Genomic DNA, 21,840 nt, shown 5'->3' with positions numbered 1-21,840 from the left:
TCAACATGAATGCCGCAGAGATAAGGGATTTACAGAGGCGGGCAGTGAGGTTCAGGCACATCTTGGATGTGGAGTCTGGGTTCCGGATGATGGCAAGACGCTATTGGAGGGCGAGAGCCACAGGAGCATGGGGGCTTTCAGCCAAGGGGACCGGCTAGGGTCACAAAAGGTGGAGCCACCACCATGACTGCAGGCAGTAGCACAGCGGCCACCAGTTCATGAGCACCACCTGCTGCAGCCTCAAGCTCAAGACCAACACCCACAACACCTGCTGCACCTTCCATTCCAGCACCCCGACCACGACACCTGCAGAAGTAACGACGTCAGGGACACAGACCACCAAAGCAGCTGCTTTGGACATGGCTGCCGTATCACAGCTACAGAGGGACGTGAGGAAAGTCCTAAAGAAGCCTGACACTCTCCAGCGGGATGTGGACACAAATAGCCAGAGGCTAAAGTCAATAAAAAAAACACTGAAGAAGGCAAACCTCTGAAATCCTGCCTTACCTCACCCTAGTTTCGTCCCCTCCCTCCTCTTTCCTTATTCAGTTTTTTAGTGGGTTTAGGAGGTTTAGTGAAAAGTAAGAGTAGGCTAGTAGTTTAAATAGGATAAGTAGGTTGGGGCGGGGGGATTTCATATTATTAGATATTAGTTTGTGTTTTTTTTTGTTTTTTTAATGTTGGGGCTTTTGTGTATTCTAATAATAAAAAATAAAAAAAATAAAATATATATATATATATATATATATATATATATATATATATATATATATTTATTTGTTTAGTATTAGTTAGTATCTGTTTAGGTTAGTATATGTTGTCCTACTTGTGTCCTGTCATATGACGGGGGTGGGGGTAAATGTTTAGAGTGTTTAGTTAAATGTGGTAAGCACATCTAGCATAGGGTAGTTAGGGCCAGTTGTGGTAATGTATAGTAAGGATAGGTTGTAGTGTGGTTAGTTTTACGTATCCTTTGCGCGTTATCTTCAGGCTTTAGGCCTTTGTGCACTTTGCCCTGGATGTATTTTATTCATTTGCTTGCAGCTTAGAGCCTCTGTGCACTTTGCTCTAAATGCTTTTTATTAGGCTTCGTACTGTTATTTTTCAAATAGCCAGTTCTACGGTTTTGTTTTTTATTCATATCACACTGTTTAGCCTACTTCAGCACTGGAGTTCTCCATAACACATTCCTGTTCACTCTGTGCTTCAGTCAAGGATACAGTCTGGTACATTGTCGATAGACGTGGTAGGAGTTTAGTCTTTCGCATTCCTGCGTAGGGACATTTTGTGATCACACTGACATGTTAGTTATAAAATCACTTCCTTGTCCCAATACACGCAAGAGGGAGATTCCGACCAGGGAACCACATCTAGACGGTGACTGCCACGTTGCAGATGCTGAACCAAGATCACAGGCCTTTGCTCAGGTATGAGGGCTGATGTCTCCCCAGTGATTCAGACAGGCAAGCTAGAAGCTTAACATGCTGTGTTCTAAATAGAACAAGCAGAGGGAGAGTAGAAACTATTAGACACTATGATAACTTTGTTCTTATCTTTTACTCTCCTGGTGACAATTTCAATCCTACTGTGTTGTATGGTTCTGGTTATTGCGGCTCACGCCTTATTATCTAAAATACAGTTGTTTTTTTAAAACATTATATAAAACTTATACTGTCTTTGCCATTTGTGTATGAGATCATACTGTAAATGAGAGAGTTGGTTTGAATCTGAGTGACCACGACTTCCCTGAGAAGTTCCAAAGATGTCATGCGCTCGGCTGCCCAATCATCTCTTCCCTTTGGGAGAAATGAGGCACTGCTAGTTAGCCGAAGCAAGAACTGGATTTAGGGTGACAGAGGTCTTTACACGTGGGTCAGACTCGGTGGTCATTCCAACACTGGCAGGCGGCGGTCGCTGCCCGCCAGACGGGAACCGCCATTTGGCCGCTCCGCGGTCAAAAGACCGCTGCCGGCATTCTGACCTTCCTGCTGGGCCGGCGGGCGCTAACAATGATAGCGCCCGCCGGCCCAGCGGGAAGGAGGCCTGCAACACAGAAGCCGGCTCCGAATGGAGCCGGCGGTGTTGCGGGCATGCGACGGGTGCAGTTGCACCCGTTGCGCTTTTCACTGTCTGCTAAGCAGACACTGAAAACCCGTCCTGGGCCCTGTTACAGGACCCCTGCACTGCCCATGCCAGTGGCATGTGCAGTGCAGGGGCCCCCAGGGGCCCCAGGACACCCGTTCCCACCAGCCTCTTCCTGGTGGTGAAAACTGCCAGAAACAGGCTGGTGGGAAGGGGGTCAGAATCCCCAAGGCAGCGCTGCCCTGGCGGATTCGCCCAGCCGGGGGGAAACCGGTGGGAAACCGCCGGCCCCGGTTTTCTGACCGCGGCTGTACCGCTGTGGTCAGAATGGGCTAGGAAGCACCGCCAGCCTGTTGGTGGTGCTTCCGCCAGGGTCAGAATGACCCCCTCAGTCTCCCACACCGTTATTGATCCTGCTGCCTAGAAATCCAGTAGTCTCATTTAGGATAATGAGAGCCCACGCGACATGGCGCCGCCAACGATTGGTCTGGCTCTAATATTTTGGGTCCGGCTGACTCTCTTGGTCTCATATATATTTTGACTACTCGGTTCCGTAAGCGGAGACGTCCGTGGGGCTGAGGATTTCCGCCGCCACAGGATAGGTACATCCTATTGCTTAGTGGTTGGTTGTTCAAGCTTGAACTTTGAAAGGAAAAAACCCGATATTGGTGTGCCTTCTCTGACCTGGTGCTGTTTTTTACAAATGGCGAATCCATGTAATGAATATAGCAGTCAATATGCGACAACCGCTCACAGGACATCTAGTAGCACATGGACTGACAGTCCAGGGGGGTCCGGTCACTTTTGTGGTGGACGCCCATGCAGCCTATAGAACAGAACTTTTTTATTCTTGGGTCGTATTTCCAGCGGTTGATGGGGGAACAAACACTTTTCATGAATACACTGTTGCAAATGTCCCTGGACAATACAGGGCTTATGCATATTTAGAGATACCTCTATCTTATCAAGAACACCATAATTGGCTTGATGGCGCCCTCCCACACACAGTAGCACAAGTGAGGTTAGGTCCACTGGGTAATGATGGTCCGACCTGGCTTTTATTGGCTACTTACATACCATATCCTGCGGTTGCTTATTTGGCAGTGGCTGACGTGCGTCGTTTATATATAGACTTAGCAACTACATACAGAAGACTGGTTCAGTTTCAATGCAGGCATTGAATACTAATGCAGCGCGTGCTGCTCCGGCGCACCCACAAGCAGTGGTTCCGGGTATTAATCCGGCCACTGTACACTCAGTTATGGGTAAGGTACCGGCTAAACGTGAGGAGACTCCATTTTGGCTGGCGCAAAAAATTAATACGCTGGAAGCAGTATTTCCCCATATGGGACCTCAGGATAAACATAGAATATTGACAATGTGTTTGCCGTATGGGATGGTTCCTCCGGTGGACCTTTGTAATAGCTGGGGCACGGTGTTTGCCGCGCTCTACACTACGACACACGGTACGCCGACATTAGCTAATTTACCGGAAGTGCTTAAACAAATTCAAGATGAATATGGGGCTGCCCCTGCCTTGGATTTGGGCATGCAGTTAATAGGCAATTTTGCCGCAGTTTCTTCTATTATTTTGAGTAATCTCAAGAGAGAGGCAGTAGCACTAGCTGTGCGAATGTGTCTTCGGGATGTTCCGCAGATTAATCAGGAGCGGGAACTTCCAAGAATAATAGCAGAAACTTATTCCAGTATTGGTCGCGATAGCCTGGGGGCTAGACCGCAAAAGCCCCAATTACAGGGTAAAAATAATAAAGATAATGCTAAACAACAGCAACCTGAGGGTACTAAAAAGCGCTGGGACAAGAAACAGCAAACACCTAAGAAAGATGGGGGACAGTCTCCGCAACCGGAGACCCCGCAGAATAGGTATAATCTCAGGAATAGGGATAATTTGAAGACGCCTGATAGATATCAATATACTGATACTCGTCAATCTCGTTCCTTTCAGGACTCCTCAGAAAAGAGAAGTGAGAGAGGTGGGCGGTCAGAGCGGAGAACAGAGTACGTGAAACCAAGACAGGATTCACAACGCTCAACTGAGGTTTCTATTAAACAAGAAGAGAAACCACTGCAACAAAAACAGCAATTTAAAAAGAAGAAGGTGGCAGCAGTCTCAGTTAGACATGCCGCTCAAGAAGAGAGTTCTCTTGACGAACAAGACATGGGCGTTGGCACTGTTAGACAGCGCGGCAGAGGTCACAATAGTTCGCCGGAGCGTTCTAGAGCTTCTTGAGGTGAAAGCAACTGATGACTTCAAACAAGTCGAAACGGCAGATATGCGAGTCTCTGATCCGGATAGAGTATATGACGTGACTCTGCAATTAGAAGGGGACATTGACCGCATTGTACACGCCATCTTTTGGGACCATATGGTAAAATCATATGACGTTCTGCTGGCCGAACAAGATTGGCCACCAGACTTTGTTCGTGACTGTCCGGTGGGGGAAGAAATTATTACACCTTCCTTCTCACCACTTGTTCCGAGAGAATTAGCGGAGTCCTATAGTAAATTATGGGCTATTGCACAGGCCCCCGCTCTATATAGAAATAATGTGGGGTGGGATAGACAATCACCTTATCATGTAAGTCCAATAAAGGGCGAACCTCAGCCGCAGCCACAGTATCCTATCAAATTTGAAGCAAGGGCATCGGTTAGGACTATTCTTACACAATTGGAGTACCAGGGGTTAATTGAGCCCTGTGTCTCGCCGATGAATAATCCCTTATTTCCAGTTGCTAAGCCGGACCATTCCTATAGGATAGTGGTCGATTACAGACATTTAAATAGTCATACACGCACATATGCAATACAGAATTCACATAGCACTGCGCTTATGAATAATATAGTGCGTAAAAAATACAAAACAACGTTAGATATCTCGAATAGATTTTTCTGCCAAAATATAGCGCCCGAGAGTCGGGACTATACCAGTTTCAGTGCGTTTGGCTCTCAGAATTTTTTTTGTCGTTTGCCTCAGGGGTATAAGAATAGCCCAGGACTATTTTCGGCTCGTGTAACTGAAATTCTGCACGAGTTGGACCCTGAAGCGTTATCATATGTTGATGACATATATTTGACAGACGATGAGATTCTGCAACATCTAAGGCATGTATCACGCATTGTTGTGGGGTTTGCTGAAATTGGCCATAAGGTTAATTTTAAGAAATCGAAGATTGCCTTCCTCAACGTCATTTTCCTGGGATATGAGTTGTCGAGAGAAGGCAGGAGCTTAGCCAACATTTTTTGGAGAAATGTGCTCAATTGCAGCCTCCTAATACGGTTCGGAAGCTCCAGTCATTGTTGGGGTTTCTGAATTTTGGCAGAACTTACATTCCTGATTATGCTACGCGTATAAAACCCTTATACGAGTTGATTCGTCCGAATTTTTCAAGTAGATTTTGGACGATTGAGCATACACACATACTGAAAGATTTGCAGACTGATCTCTTAGCAGTTAAACACTTACACACACAGGACAATAAGACACATTTGGTCATCAGGGTGATACCTGGGGCTGTTGGGTTTATGTATGTCACCTTTAATGAGGGTGAGACAGTCCCGATTGCATACAAGTCCCACCTGTATTCTGCTGCAGAACAATGATTTGCACAGACTGAGAAAATACTCACTGCAGTACAGATGGCTGTGATTAAAGAAAGACCGCTTGCCCAGGGACAACGCATCATTGTTGTTTCCCCGATTCCGGCCTTGGAGGCTGTTACCAAAGCGAGTGTACCTAATTCGAAAGCATTACACCCGCAATGGATACAATGGGCTATGTCTTTGACAGCCACTGATGTAGATCACATATTTGACCCCAAACTGCAGACTCAAGAATTTCTTCAATATGAAATAGAGTACCCAGTTCCTGCTGGCACATTGCCTATTGACCAATATCAGGTGGTCATGTATACGAATGGCTCTGCGCAACCAGCGGTTGGGACTAAACAACAGTATTCTGCTGCATGTGCGGTGGTGAGCGGCACTATGGAGGGGGATGTGTTCTGCCCCCGACATACTTATACAAAAACCTTGGGAGATTGCACAGCACAGCTGGCTGAGCTCAAAGCTCTGTTGTTAGCGTTGGAACACGCGGATCCGGCGATTTTAACCTTGCTGGTCTGTGACTCCTACTACTGTGTACAGTTTTTTAATGAATATTTACACTATTGGAAGTTAAATGGGTTCAGAGATTCTAAAGGCAACACCATTAAACACAAATTGTTGTGGGGTAAGGTTGCGGATTTGAAAGAAACGCTTCCTAAGGTCCATGTTGTGCATACACTTGGACACCAGCGCGTTGGGATACACGTTGCTGGGAATACTTTGGCTGATGAAGCCGCGAAGTCAGCAGTGGCTGTTGCCACTGTGGGCGCAGTGACTCGTTCGAGTTCCAGACCAGACACAGAGATTTCGGCTGCCATTAAAGCTACTGCTGATGGCACACCATTTCCTAAAGGATTTCCTTCTAAATATAGTTACTGCTTGAGCAGTGCGCTGAATGCTGTTGTTAATATTCCAGGCATTGGTGTACGTGAAATACCTAATAAAGTTGAGAGACCTCGATTAATTTCTGAAGCACATGAGGGGGCGGCATCTGCACATGCTGGTGTGGCTGCCACTATTTCGCTTTTACAGGCTCGTTACTGGTGGCCTGGTCTCTATAAAGAGACAAAGCCACATGTCCTTTGTTGTGACGTTTGTCAACAAATTAAAGCTTCGTCGGCTAGACGCCTGCAGCAGACGCCCCTTCTGATTTCAAATAAACCTTTACAGTGTGTGTACTTGGATCATTGCGGTCCGCTGACCCCAGACAGTGCATACAAATATATTTTGGTTGCTGTAGATTCGTGCTCCAGATTTGTGTGGATCTGGCCTCAACGCTCGGCTGACGCTCGGACTGTTATTAAAGATTTGCGTATCTTTGTCGATACATTTGCAGTTGCGGCTTTTCATTCGGACCAGGGCCGTGCTTTTGCCTCTAAGGCAATCAGGGACACCATGGCTTCGTTGAGGGTCCAACTCCAATTCTCATCTCCATTTCATCCCGAGGGAAATTCTGTCGTGGAGCGTTTAAATCGTGATTTAAAGCAATCCTTAACGGCCAGAGTTATAGGTACGGGTCGTAGTTGGCTAGCCCACCTGTATGGAGTACAGAGAGCACTTAATAACTGCCTAGAAGGTCACTGGGGGGTCGTACTTCATATGAGTGCCTATTCGGAACACGGATGTATGTTCCTGATCTAGATGGTCCTGGTGTGGAGGCGGCAGATACGCCTTTTGACATAAATGATCGTGTCACTGTTTTGCAGGATTTACAACAATTCCGTGAAGATAACTCTTCTGCAAGTGCTGCCTCCTCAGGAATTAAGGATGAGCCAGTAACTCCTACTGGTTGGATACCCAGGATTGGGGATCTAGTGCGTGAAAAGGTCGCAGTATAGAAAGAATTTGGTCCTTCTTATCAAGCACCTGTCCCTGTGTTATGGGTAAGCGGCACGAGAACTGTGATTTTACCGCCGCTGCAAGGGGCCAAAGGAAATCGCTTTGTTTCCATTGATAATGTCAAGTTACAACATGTGGCCGATTCTGCACAGCAGACCAAGAGTGACACCCAGTAGCTCCGGAATCCCTCTCACTACTGGGGAAGAAGTCCCGCTGCAGATGATTTACACTGACGCTGTTTCCTCTCCGAGCTTGGGGAGGGTGGAAGATGATCTTGCGTTTGTTCCACAGACGACGATTAATTTGGAATCTTTTGATCAAGTTGCTGTACGTTCTACTGATGTTTCTGAACATGTGGTTTATAGTGTGCTAAGGCGAGAGCCTCCATCTGCTTCTTTGTTCACAGTTGCACCTTTTGCAAGAACGGCCTCTGGCTGCTTCAACGACACTGATGATGCCATGTCAGGCTCCTCGTCCTCTTTGTCTACAGTCCGAGGTCCACGTAAGCTGCTGTGTTGGCTTCAATGCACATATTTTGTTTTTCCTTGGAACTATTTGTGGCTTTTTATGGCTGTTATGACTATTTTTTTGTGGTTAGGATTTGTGGTTACTTTTTTTTCTAGAAATACATGGTCATTTTCTTCTTGAACGGTCTGACATTGAGCACGTGGAGACTATGTTAAAACCACATTTTCCGTCTCATATGGTTCGAAGAGACTTGTCAGATGTAAACATTTCTGCAATACCGATTCCGGATGGGATTGTGTGGGATAAAGTAATGTTTGATATATATGGTCCCACTGAATTGATTCAAATACCGTATGTCCTCAAGTTATCAATGAATGATATTGTCATACCAGGCATTGTTTCTGATGATTGGGATGTGAAGACAGTAGATTCTATGCTGACAGACTTGCAATATTACACTGTCTATGACGATAAAGATGCTTACCTATTTAGAGATAATCAGGGTGACATGTTTTGCTACAACTATTATGGACACCACTTTATTCATAAAGCAAGTAGCCCTAAGTCCATATTTGATTATGTGCAATGGGAACATTGCTCGACTCCTCCACAAGGGAGTTCGAAAACGTATTATGATAAATTTGCATATTTTTCTGGGCATAATAAACGAAATGCTAAGTCTTACTATTTTAAAGTTACTCCGTATGCTAATAAGCAAATGTTATTGACCGATACTAAATTACTGTATTCAAATTTGTTTGTATCTAAACTTTCGGTCGAGGGGTATGAATACTGGTTTAAGACTGTTGACTTGAAAAGTGTTTGGGGAACGAAAAATTGGCAGATGCAAGGCAGGGACACATTATTTAGAGCATGTATTATCCCTGTGCAGATGATTTTCCTCAATGACACAGTACAACAGACTAGCTGTATGGGCTTGGCAACGATTAGAGAGTTAAATTTGCCTAGTATACCTGTCCCTTCCAAATTGAACAATTGGCAGCACTATGTGAATGCTACTTTTAGTGAATTTACACATTGGATCCAGAATGGTACGCTTAACACTTCATTGATACATCCGGGTGGGTGGTTATTATGGCCTGTAGACACTAATAAGTGTCATCAACGTTTTGTCACCTCTTCAGGGGGGTTCAGGACTAGTAGGGCAGACCCTCGTTACATTTCACCAGAACATGCTGATATTATAACTACATACAGCGTGGGGAAGCTTTGTCAGCAATGGTTGAAGTCATCCACGCTGGATGCAGTTAAGTCACATCTCACGTTACTGTCTAATGATACTGATTTACAAGATTTTTTGTCAGGACCCAAGGTACCACGGAAGAAAAGATTTTTATACGAAGTATATAATGAGATTTGGAAGCTTTTACAACAGGAGGCAGCGGCCCGGTTGATGCAAATTGATCAGGAAAACCTGATGCAGAATTTGTCTGTTGTGGATAATGGCATGCATACCCTTTCTGACCGTGTTTACACAATTGACAGCATTGTTTCCTCTGCTATTGACATTATTAAATCAGACATGTCTTCTTTATATCATGGGCAGAGTCAGACGCGGTCCATCATGCAGCTGGGTTGGACTCTTCAGACCTTGAAGGCAGGTCGCGTTCCGTGGCAGCACATTCGTGCCAGAGAGATCTTTGTCTCCTTTAATTTGACTCGTCAACAACAGCTGTTGGCTAAAAAGGAAGCGACGTATGTCATGTTGAATATTGAAAAATTTGAGAAACTGCCTTTCACGGTTGCTGAGATTCCGTCAGCTGAGTGGTTGATTCATGGGGTTATTAATCTGCCTATCTCCACTCTGCAATTTACTTCTTGTTTGAAGCACATTCCGGTGGGTAGATATGAACGGTTGGGAGACAGTTACATACACGAGGTGTGGGAGCTTCCCTTTCAATACAGATGTATTAATGGTTTGAGGGAGGTTTTTCTTGGCGGTAGTGAATGCGAAACTTCTGTCAGCCATTCTATGGTTTGTAAACAGCTGTCCTTGCACGGAGCGTGTAACGCTTCGATTGCTAACTTAGCTTGTTATCTGAAGGGAGTTCCAGTCCCGGTTATTAAAAACACTTTCCAGATGCTTTCTAACAGTAGTTACATTGTTCTTAACAGCGAACGCTGCTGTGGCATGCATGCCGGAATAGTTTACGTTGTCGTTGTCAACAAGGCCGTTACGTGCTGCGGGAATGTGTTGTTTCCCCCCACTCAAATTAGGGAGGTAGCGGACATCTGGCCTCATATTGCTACTTCCAAGGTTAATTTCGACAAGTTGAGTCGACTAAAGGCTTTATTGTTTCAAAAGCATGTGGCCCTTACATCTGCTAGCGAGACCTACGCACTTCAGGTGGCAAGGTCATCAGCGGAAATACAGTCCCTTTTGAATACTAACTTTCCAAGTCACTTCTGTGAACTTGTGGGACGTATATTTAATGCGTCCAGCACTGCTGGAATTGCACATTTTTTCAAAGCCGTTGGTGTTGGTTTTGCTCACACCTTCTCTTCCATTTTCGGTTTAATACCTTCGGCTATACACTCTATTTTCTGAACATTTTTGGGGGTTTCCCGATTACTTTGGCTTTGTTGGCTGGAGTCTTGCTATTGTTACTATTTTTTTGCAATGGCTGTCCCGCCACAACAAGATCCTATATTGCTTCTCCCGTCAGCGCAGCTGTGTCGTGAACGCATGATGCAGCATTTTGGGGCAACACTCCTGGGACATTTGGAGTGTGACTGATCTCTGTCATTCCAACCGGTTTTGGATTGTGTGCAACCCGTGTTTCGGTGCCTTTGGTGCTCATTTGAACATGCACTGGCTCTCTGTCTCTCACTGCAGGGCCCTCCAGTGGTCGATACTGATCTGTTGATGTTCCCGATTAGGGCTCATTCCCAGACTTGTGCACTACGGTTGCGTTTGCTTCGTGAGGCAGTTTATGAGATTCCCTTCCTGGAGGAAGATGGTTTTGTCTCAGTCATAGGCCCTGCACGGGGTGCCGCTCTGAATGGCTTTGGGGCTTTGGAACATACCTGCTCCATGGTGCTTTGTGGCGTGGATCTTCCGATATTGACATATATCGAAGTGGAGGAGCTCCTACTTTCTATTGCTTCTGTCTAAAAATTTGATTTTTTTCCTCTCCTGCAAAATTGACATTATCTTGAATTTGGCTTTATCGTCACATGTTTCCTAAATTTATGACTTTGTTGTCTTCTGACCTTGTCAAAATATATATATAGTTTTATGTATTGTTTATATCTGGGGCATACTTTTATTTTATTGGAACCACTTGCTACCGACAAGGGGAGGGTGTAGTGTGGTTAGTTTTACGTATCCTTTGCGCGTTAGCTTCAGGCTTTAGGCCTTTGTGCACTTTGCCCTGGATGTATTTTATTCATTTGCTTGCAGCTTAGAGCCTCTGTGCACTTTGCTCTAAATGCTTTTTTATTAGGCTTCGTACTGTTATTTTTCAAATAGCCAGTTCTACGGTTTTGTTTTTTATTCATACCACACTGTTTAGCCTACTTCAGCACTGGAGTTCTCCATAACACATTCCTGTTCACTCTGTGCTTCAGTCAAGGATACAGTCTGGTACATTGTCGATAGACGTGGTAGGAGTTTAGTCTTTCGCATTCCTGCGTAGGGACATTTTGTGATCACGCTGACATGTTAGTTATAAAATCTCTTCCTTGTCCCAATACACGCAAGAGGGAGATTCCGACCAGGGAACCACAACTAGACGCTGACAGCCTCGTTGCAGATGCTGAACCAAGATCACAGGCCTTTGCTCAGGTATGAGGGCTGATGTCTCCCCAGTGATTCAGACAGGCAAGCTAGAAGCTTAACATGCTGTGCTCTAAATAGAACAAGCAGAGGGAGAGTAGAAACTATTAGACACTATGATAGCTTTGTTCTTATGTTTTACTCTCCTGGTGACTATTTCAATCCTACTGTGTTGTATGGTTCTGGTTATTGCGGCTCACACCTTATTATCTAAAATACAGTCGTTTTATTAAAACATTATTTAAAACCTATACTGTCTTTGTCATTTGTATATGAGATCATACTGTAAATGAGAGAGTTGGTTTGGATCTGAGTGACCACGACTTCCCTGAGAAGTTCCAAAGATGTCATGCGCTCGGCTGCCCAATCATCTCTTCCCTTTGGGAGAAATGAGGCACTGCTAGTTAGCTGGAGCAAGAACCGGTTTTAGGGTGACAGAGGTCTTTACACGTGGGTCAGACTCAGTCTCCCACAGCGTTATTGATCCTGCTGCCTAGAAATCCAGTAGTCTCATTTAGGATAATGAGAGCCCACGCGGCAAGGTTAGGTTAGTATACGTGTGTGACATAGTTTTAAGTTCTCTTTTATACATAGTTATTAAAGTTTTAGGTACTCCTTTACGGCATGTGTCATATGCTTGGTGATCTGGGTCTTTGCATGAGTGTACAGTGCCAATTTTCTCCTGGCCTGTGTATTTCGTCCTGCATCTACATCCCAATCTTTGACATGTTAATTCCCACTACCAACTGAGCTGTCACACTGGCAGCCCCAACAAACCTAAATCTCTATGCATCTGCCATCCATTGTACCCACCACTCAAGGTGACTATGGTTCCCATGTATTCTACATTAGGTATGATTCTAAAGCTGTCATCGTTTGGGTCCTGTGTTGGAATCTTGGGCACTGTGGGAAGTCTGCCTCCAGCCTCATGTGTGAACACTGCTAAAGTGAGTAGTGTAAATTTCTGATGAGGTCAAATCTACAACATTCACATCTAGGTGTTTTAATTGTACTCCCAGCTGACGTTATTGGGCAAACACTCTTAAACAGACATTCCTGCTGTATGGTATGGGCGTGGCATGTATGTTTTGAGGCAAATGTCACATACACAATGACTGTCTTGTAGGGTATGTGGCTAGCATTGAGTTTAATCTTGTAGATACCGTGGGCCTGAGATATACTATTGTTACACTGCATTTGCCTCATTTTCTAATGTAACAGCAGCGCAAACTTACAAATGACAATGATATTTTGTAAGTTTGTGTTGCTTTTACTTCAGAAAAGAGGCAAAGGCAGCCCAAAAGATTTAGAAGTCTTGGCCCTTGTGTGTAAATGTCTGTCAACATTATTTCTGCACTCTGGTATTAACACTCTGTGACAATTGACATATTAAATGCATCACAAATGTCCAGCAAAGTAAATGTGTCACATTACACAGAGACAAAGTGGTTGTCTAGATACAGTTTATCTTAAAGTGCTGTAGTGCAATATTTACAAAGTCCAGGGTTGTGAGCCCATTAGTGTAAAGCATTCTATTGTGACGCAACCCAAGTGCAAGGTTGAGTGACATGTCTTGGACATGCTAAGATGAAGTGTCATTCAGTGCAGAGGAACATGAATTGCCAATTGGGTAGTGAGAGACAATTGCTGTCCATAGTAGTAAAGTTAACAGTGTGTCGTGAGGAGTGCATGTCACCAACTGTAGCAGCACTGGCATGTTGTCAAGCACAGGACAAAGGAAAATCAGTGCCCATGTGACAGGGGCTAGTGCTACCGGGTACTCCTATGGGTGAAGATGATCTATTCCACATCTTCATGCTCTGATATGTGTGTCGTCTCCTCTGCCCTTGATGGTGGTGGTGGTGGATTTGAGGGGGCAACATACACTTCAGTGGTTGCAGAAGTGGAATTCAAATTCCCGGCAGTTGCCATCTGTGGAACTAGATATGGCATAACTGCAGCAAGAAGGAGCTGCTGATTATTGAGTATGGCAGCAACATCCCTGTGGTAGGCAGCCATGTCTGGACTGAGGGAGTCCAGCTTTTTGTCATGCATGAAGCTGCAAGATTGAGAGGGCAGGTGTTGTTGCAACTCCCTCATATCAGTGGTGAGGTCCCTCGCACACTGTTGGACTCCTTGCAGTAGTGATTGGGTGACTTGTATGGCTGCTGACTGTTCTGCAGATGTCATTATGCACATACGCATCCCCTTAAGGCTGGCTGCCATAGTTTGCATCCCCACCCGCACCTCCTTGGCTACCTCCTGTTATACTCCCACAACTGTCCTCTCAAGGGTGGTCCCAGTGTCATCAGAGTCCCCAGCTGTGTTTGAGCTGGCAGGTCGTACAGTTGGGGTGTTGGGTGGGTCCTCTGGGATGGCTGCTACATGTGTGCTCCAACTTGAGACTGGAGGGAGTGTCTGGAGGGCTCCCAGGACACATTGGAGGGTTTCCTAGCTGATGGTTGTCAGCTGGTCATCCATGTCATCAGGGTAGTATAGGACAGACAGATCCACAGGAGAGCCATCGTCCTCTGCAATGAGATATTGTACAATTAGTGTGTCTGTGTTGTGGCAGTTGAAATGTGACGTCACTGACTTCCTATTGGCGGTACGTTGTAATCTGGGTTCCCATGCATTGTTCCTGTCATTAATGTTTACAGTCTCTCAGGCCTATGCCCCACCTGCATGTCACATGTAGTGTGGGCAGTTGGGGGATTTGTCTGCGTCACATATTTTATGTGTGGTTTCTGTCCAAATTGTGGCTTGCCACCTTCTTGTCCTAATCAACCCTCCCTCTGCTCCTATTAGCATGGTGAGGCCTTGAAATGCTTGTTGGTGTGCTGATGCCACATGCACCACACACAACAATTTGGCCCTGTCCCAGTCTATCATTTTTCACATACACCTGTACGGTGCAGAGACCTAGCACCATACCATGTATTGCATTTCCATGAAACAATGCAGGTGTCACCATTAGTAGTTTCTCATGTTGATGTTTGCATATGTGTGCTACGTTGCATTGCACTGATGTATCTGGCAGAGTTCCATTTCCTCTTATGACTGTGCGGGTGTGTTTGCCTAGCTACACACATATGTACTCCCTCTCAATGCAGTTGTTTAAGCACTATGACACCTGAGATGATGCATGGTGACATTGCAGCTCTTGTGACACAGGCACAGGGATAGACCCTGGAATGGGCATCATGGGTATGCGATTACTGCTGTGTACTTCATAATGTATGTAACAGTGCCTGATGTTTATTGAGTCTATGGACATGAGCAGTTGACAGGATATTCACTTGGATAGCGATTGATGGGGATTGATCACGTAGTCACACTGATCCCTTATTTTGAGTGTGTTTGTGCTATGGGCACCTAACTGCCATTACATAAGTGACCAGCACACAAAGCACAGGTAGCAGTGGGCATTGTCCTCCAGCTTACATTCTGACAATACCAGCTGTCCAGTGACAGCAGCCCAGTTTTACGTTCGTCCCTACCCTCCCGGTCTGCTTCATCATTCCCAGCAGCCTTGGCATGGCGGTGTACTCCCATTCAAAGGTTGTTGGTGTTGTGCTCTGCTATGCCCCTGGCTGCCCCTACACAGCCCATGCACCCGTGCCGTGCCACTGTGACCTTTCCACTGCCTGATTTTCAGAGCTGACATGCATTGTGTAGTAGGTATGTGCCTCCCCCTTCTTGTACTTGACATTTAGGCATTTTGGTCCCCCATGCAACTTACCCTGCTTATGTGTTATTTCCTGGTAGTCTGCGCTGTCCTGTGATCCCAGTGATGATTTCCTCCTGGATGATGGCTGCAAACATCTCCTCCATCTGGTCCAAGTCCCCTTGCGGTGCTGGACTCCTAAGTCCGGTCTGCAGTTCTGCCTTCCTGTTCCTTGACATTTTTTCCTTTGTCCTACGCTTGCAGTCATGTCAGCGTTTCTTGCAGTCACTGACAGTTCTCCTGACATCTGCCACATTGTTAAGCTTGTTGATAATCTGTTGCCAAATTGCCTCTCTCCTCCCAATTGGCAATTTAGAGGTGATGAATAGTTGATGCTGGTGCTCCGTCACCTCTCCGACCAGTATTTCGTGCTCCTATGCGCTGAATCGACACTTCCTCTTCTTCTTGTCTCTCCCCGGGGTCTTGTCTGTGTCATCCTGGTTGGTTTCTGGTTGATTGAGGTCTCCTTGGGTCTCTCCTGGCTTCTGGGATCCATTTTGGGGCTCCTTAGCACCGTTTGCTGCATTTGTGTAGCTTTTTGAGGCTATTGTGGTGAAAAATGGCGCATATCCACTTTGTAACATTTTTCCATTTCGCAAACGGGATTAGTGTCATTTTTCCTGCGTTAACGTAATTTTGCCTTACGACAAGGTGCAATGGTTAGCGTCAGAATAAATGACTCTAACCTGTTTTTAGCGCCACCATGCATCAAAGTATAAATTTGATGCACTGGTGGTGTTAAGAAATGGCATTAGCCAGTGCTAAAATGTTTGCCGCAAAACTATGTTAGCCCAGCTTTGCATCAGAAAGTATAAATCAGGGCCTTAGTGTCTTTGAAAATGCCATTTCAGTCTGCTTTGGTGCAGTACATTGATGACCTGATGGTTGTGTTCAATACACATGAAGTTTGCAGACAAGATACCATAGCTTTATTGACTAATTTGGGTGAGAAAGGACACAAGGTTTCCTCTACTAAGTGTCAATATTGCCAGAAAGAAGTGAGGTACTGGGGTCACCAAATTGAAGAAGGTGTGAGGTAAGTGGCCAGAGAAAGAGTTGCAGCAATCATGCAAATGAATCCTCTAGTTACACAGAGAGATGTTAGAATATATTTGGGCATAGTAACCTGCTGTTGCCAAAGAATCCTGAATTTTTCCAAACTGCTGCAGAAGGTGACACACAAGGAAGTCACTGAACCTGTACCTTTCAATGTAGAGTGCATGAAAGCTTTCACTGAGTTGAGAGAGAGTTTGTGCAGAGCTCCAGCTCTGGGAATGTCTGATTACACAAATGTTTTGCAATGTTTTGTCATGAACGTGATGGTTGTGCTCTTTCTGCTTTGACATAGTTGCATGGAGGAACAAACAGGCCAGTGCTGGTGTGAGCATCAGTCAATGCGAAGGAATTTTGATGGGACACAATTTAACTGTTCATGTTCCATAGTCAGATGAAGTACTCCTGACCCAGTCCAAGACCCAATATTGGACCAAGGCCCTTCTTACCATTTATGAGTTATTGATCCTTGGATCTGCAAATATAACAGTCAAGAGGTGTGCAGTTTTAAACCCCACCACATTAATGCCTGTATACATTGATGAATTAAAGGATGTTAGTGAAATGGAACATCACTGCCTCAATGTCACTGAAGTGTGCACCAAACTCCGATCCAATATTCAGGATACTTCTTTGGAGGAGAATGACTAAGTTGTTTGTGTTGATGGCTCCTGTCTAAGAGACAGTGAAGGTACTCTGATAGCAAGTTATGCAGTTTGTTCCCTTTCAGGATTGGTCAAAGCCTTAAGGCTTCAAGGAGTTGTTTCTGTCCAAGTAACCAAATTGGTTGTTCTTACAATAGCATGCTGTGTATCAGAGTAGCTCAAAGTGACAATATTCATAGATAGTAAATACGGATTTGGTGTTGTTTACAATTTTGCTCAGTTATGGCACCAGTGGGGTTTCATGACCTTGTCTGGATCACCCATTCGAAATGGTGAGAGAATTCTTGATTTGATAAATGCCTTACAGTTACCTGAGAAGATTGCAGTTGTTAAGTGTGTAGCCCACCAGAAGTCTAATGACTATGTAACATTAGGCAATGCCTTTGCTGACCAAATTGCCAGATATTGTGCACTCCACTGTGTCACCTTCTATGAGGAGTGGGGTAATGAAAGTGACACTAGTGAGACAAATCAAAATTTCTTGATGTCGGTTCTTGATACCTTGGAATGAGATTACGAGGTTGCAGAAAGAGGCACCAGAGGAAGAACACAGGGGTTGGAGAAAAGCAGGTTGTGCCCATAGAGAGGGAGATGATATCTGGATTTCAAGTGAAGGGAAAATTGTGATGCCAGATTATTTGTTGAGTTCAATGGCTAGATAGTATCATGGTCAGGTTCATCTCGGTAGAGATGCAATGATTTGCACATTTAAACAGACATGGTGCAACCCCATATTTAGATTGGTTACAGAAGCGGTTTGTCACAGATGTGTTACATGCCAGCAAATTGATGTAGGAAAAATGCAGAGTAGTTGAGCCACATAGGTAGATCAGGAGGTCCATTTAACTGAATGCAACTTGATGTTATTGAGGTGCCTGCTTGCAATGGAATGAAGTACAAATTGGTCATTGTTGGTGTGTTTTCCCATTGGGTTGAGGCTTATTCAGCACATAGGAATGCTAGTCTTACTGCAGTTAAGCTGCTGCTCAAGGAACTAATATCAAGGTATGGATTCCTCACTTGTTTGGAATCAGATAAAGGAACACATTTTAATAATGAGATCATAAAGTTGTGTGCAACACTGATCATTGAACAAAATTTGCACTGCAGATACAGACCAGAGGCATCTGGACTAGTTGAGAAAATGAATTGAACACTGAATGCTTGACTGCCAAAGGTTTGTGCCTCTACAGCATTGAAATGGCCTGATGCATTGCCACTTGTCCTGAAGAGCATGCTGAGCACCCTTGAGAGGAAGACAGGACTGTCTCCCCACGAGATTCTGATGGGTCGTGCAGCGAGACTACCAGCAGTACCTGCAAATGCACTTGTGAAGATAGTTGATGACTTAGTGCTGTGTTATTTCAATGGTCTGGCTGATGTGGTTCGCTCTTTGTCTTATCAGGTTGAAGCAGCAGCAGTTCAAATGGCCCAGGAACAGTGTCACAGCTTGAAAGCTGGAGATTGGGTCATGGTAAAGAAATGTGTGGAAGGCTTGCTTAGAACCAAGGTGGAAAGGACTGCTTCAAGTTATCTTGGTGACAACATCAGCTGTGAAGTGTGCTGGCCTTCCGAACTGGATTCATGCGAGTCACATACGCAAAGTTTCGTGTCCTCTCGAAAACACAGAGTCTGATCCTGCAAGAGCAAATGCAGATGAAGCGGAGGTTTGAGCTAACCAAGCTGTGAGGACAAAATCAGTGGCTGAAGCAGATATTGTGAAAGTGGTGAAAGTGCAAGCAACCTGCATGCAGACAAAGGTGCAGGAAAGCAAAGTCAAAGTCAACTGATTCCTGCCAGTGCAGCAAATGTTTTGAAAGCCATTGCACCCAAAAAGAGAACTGTGAGTGGAGACAAATGGCCTGCTGCTGCACAGGAACAAGTTGCTGTTGAACTCCCTCTACTAAGAGTCGAAGAATCAAATCAGGATGAAGGTATAGATGGTGCAGTAATGAGAATGAAAAGGAAAAGAGTGCCACGTCGCAGATACTCTTCATGACACCCTGAATGAATCTATCTCATCACAAATGAATGGGAGAGCAAGGTTATGGCCTTTTGTTTTGACCATGAGAATCAGTTGAACATTCAGAAACTTGAAATCACATAGCTTTGACATAACCTTCCCAATTCATCAATGAAGACATTACACTCTGGACAAAATAATAAGCGATCATCAGACTGTGTTCTATTGAAAACAAACATTGAACTATTTTTTAGCTTTTAGTTGACTCTTGAAGAATTTTCTTGAATGTGGAGAAATGTTGTAAATAGTGCAAAGACTTTGAAAGCAGTTTTATTTTCGATTTTGCTCATTTTTGCTTTTATATTTTTCCTCTTCTTTTTTTCCTGATTTTATAGAAGCCATGAATCCTGGACATGGCAAACAAGTCCATGTAAAAGTGTGTGTACTGGTTGGATAATAGTATGAGGAACTTAATGCATTTTATTGATTGCAGGAATTAGCATTTCGATTAAAGGAGAGCTGCAAAGTACAGCAACTCCAGTGCTGAGAAACACATTAATACAGGATAAATTATATAAAGATGAGGGATTACTTCATTTAGATGACACAAAAAGAGATTTATCTTCCAATGTTTATTATGGTTTGTTGTATGAGTATGTGGACACAATAAATGTGCATGATTGTTATGTGTGTACACACATTCCTTCATCAAGGCAAGAAGGAATCACTTATCACAGCTTACCACTAATTTATGGGATTAGTTGCAGTCTGCTATTAACATGTTTGTATAACCAGACGTACATTCAGTATTTTTAATCTAACTATAATGTAGTTTTCTTTTTTGTTCCCATTAATCAGCATTTGAGCAGCACTGCAAAGGCCAAAACATATATATATAATATAATGGGAGGTTTCTTTGAGGCTACATTATCTTTTTGCACAGCATATTCACATTGGAATACTTTAACTTGTATTCTCACACAGGTAGAACAGGAGTTCATTAATCAAGTAGGTGATGGAAGAAAAGCAATGAAAGAAAGGATACATTAGTGTTTAGTTAGCAAGAAGAAAACAGTTCAGAACACACCTGATACACAGGGATGCTTAGCTTTAGATTGGCAACATGTAGTAAAGCTTTGTATATATAGGCCAAAGTCAAAAGCTGACAATAAGTTTGTAGGAATGAGTGAATGCAGACATGTGTTCTTGTTTAAGAGTGTACGGGAATTTATGCTAAATGGACAAGACACCACTGTACCTGGTGTCTATTACATTTGCAGTAGGGACGCTTATTTCAAATTGCCGAAGGCTGGTACGGTACATGCTATTTGACAGGGTTTTCCTGAAACTTTGCCAAGTGGATGACATTAACAATCCTGCAGGAATTGAAAGACCTAAAATTAGATTTAAAAGAGGAGCAAGTAGTTCAGAGATTACAGGAGATACATTTGGATCATTCATACGATCAGTAGATGTGATCTTGAATGACATATAGGTAAGAAAGTTATTAACGATAGTAGATAAGATGTCAAATTATTTTTCAGGTGCAATGCTCCTAATGGACACAGAAATAGCTGCAGGAAGGTTAATGATTCTTCAGAATGGCCTTGCTTTAGACATCCTTTTAGCAAAAGAAGGCAGAGTCTGCCGAGTTTTGATATCACAATACTTGCACTTACATACCTAATAACAAAAAAGAGATAAGGAGACACTTAACTAATTTGAAAACTCTGAAAAATGACTTAAATGACCTAAAAGTGACACATGTTTGGGAGAAAATAGGTGAAGGATTCTCTAAGGTAGGATCTTAACTTGGAAGCTTGGGAAATGGTTTTGTGAGAATGATCCTGAAACTTTTACAGATTGTCACAGTATGCATAATTTGTGCACTTGGATTTCACAAAACTTACAACTTTTGGAGAAAACAAAGAGCACAGAATAAACAGAGGAGGGAAGAAGTGGAAATAGAGAATATTAAAAACAGATATTATCAGACAATGAAGAGAAATGACAATTCCCTTGATCTATGCATTATCAAACTAAAAGGTTTTGAGCACTGTAGATGAGAATGGTTCTTTTGTGACAGCATAGATTGCCATCAGAGGAGGGACTGAGAGAGATCAAGTTTTAATAATATACTAGTGGCATGGAAGTCAGCATATAGTGATTACTTAATCTTCACTATAAGACCTAACAGACTTGTAAAATGTGCATGTGCACACTTTGGTGAACGGTGTGGCCACCATTCACATTAAACACTATTGGGCATATTTTTATTCTGTTTTCACTGAATTTGAGTCCTTTTTTGATGCAAATTCAGCACTCACTGAACTCCTTATTTATATTTTGGTGCTAGATCTGTTTAGCTCCAAAATATTGGAGTTAGCATCATTTTTTGGATGCGCCAAAACACCTTGCATCCTTTTGCGACAATGATATGCGAGGTACGCGTTCCAATCCAAAAACTTTCTAGCGCCATATTTAACCCTGACACAAAAATGACGCACAACTAAGATGCGGAGGGAAAAAATTACCTAAAGCCCGATTAGCATCAAATTGTAACACCTGGGTCAGACCAGGCATTAAAATGAGGCCCACATACTACTACTTAAGGAAAAC

This window comes from Pleurodeles waltl, chromosome 1_1 (assembly GCF_031143425.1).
Source record: "Pleurodeles waltl isolate 20211129_DDA chromosome 1_1, aPleWal1.hap1.20221129, whole genome shotgun sequence".
NCBI classification, from domain to species: Eukaryota; Metazoa; Chordata; class Amphibia; order Caudata; family Salamandridae; genus Pleurodeles; species Pleurodeles waltl.
Note: the sequence above shows the minus strand (reverse complement) of the source record.